A 5,409-nucleotide genomic window follows, 5' to 3' on the forward strand; every position below is an offset into this window, starting at 1 on the left:
TGGAAGTTTTGAATCCTTTTTGTAATGTCTCCATGGAAGCTTATCAGAAACTAACGAATATTATTCTTTAAGTTATTTGTTATTTACTTAGTATTATTTGTTGATTCATACGTTCGGCTCTGTGCTAAATGTTTAGAACTTATCGGTTTGGTCTTCTCGGTTGTATGATAAACCTTTTGGTCGAACGATGTGAGGACTGTACTTTGAATTATTTTAGTTAAACGCTGTTAAATGTTTAACTTAGAAACGTGACGAGTATTATTTGGTTTTTATTAACCATTAAGGTTTATTTTTCGGTTTTGTATTGCCTTGGTATTGTTGTTGGTTTTCGGTTTGTATTACTTTTTAAAGTAACCAAAAACGTAGACGTGCGTGGATAAATGTAACTTTTGCCTTTAGTTGCCAACGTTTGAGTGAAAACGCCATGAACCTCTCGGTTTTATATCTATTGCTTGGAGATGTCTTGTGAACCAATTTCGGGAGGGATTTCACCTGGAGTGAAAGCATCCAAGACCGAAAAGAATTATGTCTAATTTTGTCGGGAGGGATTTCACCTGAAGTGAAATCATCCAAGCCCAAAAAGAATGGTGTAAATTTTTTTATTTTTTTTTTTCGGGAGGGATTTCACCTGAAGTGAAAAGCGTCCAAGACCGAAAAGAGAAGCATGAGTCTAATAAGATGATGTTACTGGATAATTCTTCTTGATTAGATAATCGATATGTATACAAGTTTCTGGCTTACATCTGTTTCAACTAAAATAGAACTTTAAATGACTCGCATTCCATGTATTCGGTATCACTTTTTCGTCTAGAGTTTCTAATCTATAAGCTCCGTTATGTAAGTTTTCCATTATCCTGAATGGTCCTTCCCAGTTGGCTGCCAACTTTCCATGTCGTGGATCTTTTCGGGCATCAGTACGCATTCTCCAGACCAAATCTCCTTCCTTAAAATCCCTGAACTTTACTTTCGCATTAAACCTTTTCATTGCTCTTCTTTTTACTGCTGCTTCCTTTATTTTTGCTCGTTCTCTGAGTTCTTCAATAAGATCAAGATCAGTTCTTAAGCATTCATTGTTGATATTCCAATCTTCCATTTGCCTTCGTAATGTTGGTTCGGTAACTTCTACTGGTAACATTGCATCTGTTCCGTATGTAAGGTTGAATGATGTTTCTCCTGTTGATGTTTGTGGTGTGCATCTGTATGCCCATAATATTTCTGGCAACTTCTCAGCCCATAGTCCTTTAGCACTTCCTAACCTCTTCTTTAACTGTTCGAGAATAACTTTGTTCGCGGCTTCCGCTTGTCCATTTGTTTGTGGGTGCTCAACTGACGTGCTCGTTGCTTTGATCCCCAAATCTGATACTGTCCCTGCACCTGTCCCACCGAAAGTTGAGAGTCACTTTTGCAAATGACGTTTTCAACTCCCATGTCTCTGGCTAATAGTAACCCTGCAACAAGAGCTTCATATTCGGCTTGGTTGTTGGATGTTCTGAACTCAAATCTTAGCGCCATCTCTACCTGGAAGTTATCTGGTCCTTCAAGCACTATTCCTGCTCCGCTGCCTCTTTTGCTTGATGCTCCATCTACATACAATGTCCAGTGCTCCTGCTGTGTTGCTGTTGGCATTTGAATAATGAAATCTGCAAGGGATTGGGCTTTGATAGGTCCTCTTGGCTCGTACTTGATTCCATATTCTGATAGCTCCATCGTCCACGTCACCATCCTACCTGCAAGTTCGGGTTTTCTCAAAATTTTGGATATTGGGTAATCTGTTCTCACAATTATCTGATGATTCTGAAAATATGGCCGAAGACGTCTCGCAGCATACACCAGGGTTAAGGCTACTTTTTCAATTTTGGGATATCTAGTTTCGGCACTCTGTAGGGATCTACTCACAAAATATATTGGTTTTTGCTCTGGGGTTTCTTGAATCAAGGCTGCTCCTATGGCTTCAGCCGAGGTGGCTAGGTAGACTATGATAGGTTGGGTTGACACTGGTTTAACCAAGATTGGTGGTTCGGCCACTATAGTTTTGATTTGAGAAAAGGCTTGCTCACACCGCTCATCCCACTCAAAGGTTTCGGATTTTTTTAACAAGTTTACTATTGGTTTGGTTTTTTGGGCAAGGATTGGTAGAAATCTTGATAATGAGTTGAGTTTTCCCACTAGTCTTTGTACCTCCTTCAAATTCTTTGGGCTTCCCATCTTCATTATTGCTTCGCACTTGTCGGGGTTTGCTTCAATGCCTCTGTTTGTCAACATAAAACCTAGAAATTTTCCACCTTTTACCCCAAAAACGCATTTTTCTGGATTAAGCCGAATTTCGTATTTTCTTATCTGTGCAAACACCTCCTCAAGGTCTTCCAAGTGTTTCTCTATCTCCCCTGATTTCACAACCATATCATCAACATACACCTCCATATTATTTCCAATCTGATCTTTGAACACCTTGTCCATCAACCTTTGATATGTTGCTCCAGCATTCTTCAAACCAAAAGGCATGACTTTATAACAATAACTCGCAGTGTCTGTGGTGAAAGCCGTTTTTGGAACATCTGGCTCATACATTTGTATTTGATTATACCCTGAATAGGCATCAAGAAAGCTCATCATCTCTTGTCCAGACGCCCCATCCACTAGCCGGTCTATGTTGGGTAGTGGGTATGTATCTTTCGGGCAAGCTTTGTTTAAGTCTGTATAGTCTGTGCACATTCTCCACTTTCCATTTGGTTTTTTGACAAGCACTACATTGGATAACCATGTTGTGTATTGAGCCTCTTTTATGAAACCAGCTTGCATTAACTTCTCGGTTTCTTCTATTGCCGCTTTTCGTCTTTCTTCTCCTAACTTTCTTCTTTTTTGAGAGACCGGTCTTGCTTCTTGACATACAGACAATTTATGACAAACTACTTTCGGATCAATCCCAGGTATATCAGATGGTTTCCAAGCAAACAAATCCTTGTTGTTACGTAACACTGTGATGAATTTACTTAACAACTCTTTTGGCAAACTTCCACTTACATAAGTGCATTGCTTCTCGTCTTGACCCAATACCACAGCTGTGGTCTCTTCTTTTGGCTCTATCCTTTCGTCATTTATTCTTGGGTCCAAGTCGGCCATTGCCACCATTCTTTCAGTATCATGGTTTGCTCTTAAATTCATCTTTAAGCCTGCTGCATAACATTCCCGAGCATCTTTTTGATTGACATAAACTGTTGCTACCTCACCTTTTTCTGTTGGGAACTTCATAGCCAAATGCGGTGTTGAAACTATTGCTCCCAGTTTATTCAAAGAGGATCGTCCTAATAACACATTATATGATGTAGTAGCATCCACCACCAAATATCTGATTTTGATTTTTTTAGTTTTATTGCCTCTTCCAAACGTGGTCATCAAATCAATGTACCCCTTAGTGTTAACTCTTTCTCCCGAAAAGCCAATGATCTGCTCTCGGAAAGGTACTATATCTTCTTCTCTTAAATGTAATCTTTTGAAAGTATCCCAAAACAAGATATCAACTGAACTCCCCTGATCAACTAAGGTTTTCATAACAGCATATTCAGCTATTTCTACCGTTATCACCATAGGGTCATCGTGATCGGGATCAATCTCTTGAAAATCTTCATCTGTGAAAAGCATTGGTGGCAAGGTTCTTCTTTTGAAAATATGATTAATTGTTCTGATGCTTCTCCAATGTTGTTTTCTTGCTGATGAGGATTCCTTTCCTGAAAAACCTCCTGAAATTGTGTTTATAAATCCTCTGACCGGCCTACCCAGACTTCGTTCCCTACTCCGCCTTACTGACTGAGTCTTTTGATGATCCCTATCACTTCTTCTTTCTAGCCTTCCATCTCTTCTATCACTTCTTTTTTCAACTCTTTTTTCATCTCTTCTTTCAAATCTTTCAACTCTTCTCTGGCCCATTTCTCCCCCTCTCGATCCTCTCTCAGGACTTAACCTTATTCTCACATTTCCTCCTTGGACTAAGCGTTTCAACTGTCCAGCTTGAATTAATTCTTCTATTCTATCCTTCAACCCGATGCATTCTTCTGTATGATGGCCATGATTTTTATGATACTCGCAATGCTTGGTATGATCTGCTCTTTCTGGTGTTCGTGCTTTTCGCAGTGGTGGTATTATTTCTGTTGCCATAGCTTCTTGTAAAACTCTAGCTCTGTTTGCATTCAAAGGTGTGTATTGTTGGAATTTTCGGCTTCTGAATTCTTCTCGGGCTCTTCTTGCAACAGGCGGGTGTTCTTTTTGTCACCCTCTTCTCGCCTCCATCAACCCTTACTTGATTTCGAAAATCCCTTAATTCCTCCATTTGCATAAATTTTTATGCCCGTTGCCTTAGTTCATCCAGATTGATCGCAGGTTTCTTGCAAAGACTATCGGCAAATGGTCCCGGTTTTAATGTCGTTATCATATGATGCATGGTGACCTCTGGACTAAGATTTCGGATTCCCAAAGCAACCTTCCCAAAACGTTCCATGAACATTCTTAAAGACTCTCCTTTCTCTTGTCTTATGTTCACTGAGGCGATTGACGTTAAATGATGGGGACGACTAGTTGCAAATTGAGCACCGAACTTTTCTATCAACGTATCAAAACAATCTATACTCAACGGTGGGAGGCGTGTAAACCAGCTCAATGCTGCCCCTTTCAGAGTTGTAGGAAATACTCTGCACATAACAGCATCATTCCATGTGTACAAGCTGATTTGAGTAGTATATATTGCAATATGCTCATCAGGATCCGTACTTCCATCATATTTGTCAATGGTTAAGTTCTTCCAGTTGTCAGGCAACGGAGTATCGACTATAACATCATAAAACGGATGTTTTCTGGAAGATGTTCCTGCACAAACCCCAGAATTTTCAAGCCATCTTCTTCTGGTTTGAGAATTTTCATTATATATCCTCTCGTTCACTTGTACCCCCGGTTGGACAGTTTCGAAAGATGAATTCAAAACCGTTTCCTCTTGTAACTTTCTCCTCATGTGTGCGTTTTCGGCCCTTAACATACTCAATTCTTCTTCATTATTCTTTTTTAACATCTCGAATTCTTTTTGTAATTGGACCAACATTGCCATTGGCATGTTAACATTGTCTTCCCGATCTCCACCTTGTTCTCCTCCTTGACTCATCTTGTCTTTAACCCTTCTCAATTGACCCTCGGCCCCACGGTGGGCGCCAAAATGTTCTTACAACAAGGACCAAGAACACTTGAAATGGGTTAATCAAGACTAATCCTTCAATCTTGGGCTGAATACTATCTTGGGCCGGGTACTCCTTATGGAAACTCTTTGCTTCTCCTCTCGGCTGGTGCTCTCGGCTTCTCCTCTCGGCTGGTGCTCTCGGCTTCTCCTCTCGGCTGGTGCTCTCGGCTTCTCCTCACAACAGGTGGGGG

At 40.4% G+C, this 5,409-nt stretch overlaps 1 pseudogene; it reads right to left on the reverse strand.

The window, feature by feature from the left end:
• Positions 1-748: 748 nt before the first annotated feature.
• Positions 749-5,146, reverse strand: LOC137823504 (uncharacterized; annotated as a pseudogene).
• Positions 5,147-5,409: the final 263 nt, after the last annotated feature.

This window comes from Phaseolus vulgaris, chromosome 10 (genome assembly GCF_051622355.1).
Source record: "Phaseolus vulgaris cultivar YP4 chromosome 10, ASM5162235v1, whole genome shotgun sequence".
NCBI classification, from domain to species: domain Eukaryota; kingdom Viridiplantae; phylum Streptophyta; class Magnoliopsida; order Fabales; family Fabaceae; genus Phaseolus; species Phaseolus vulgaris.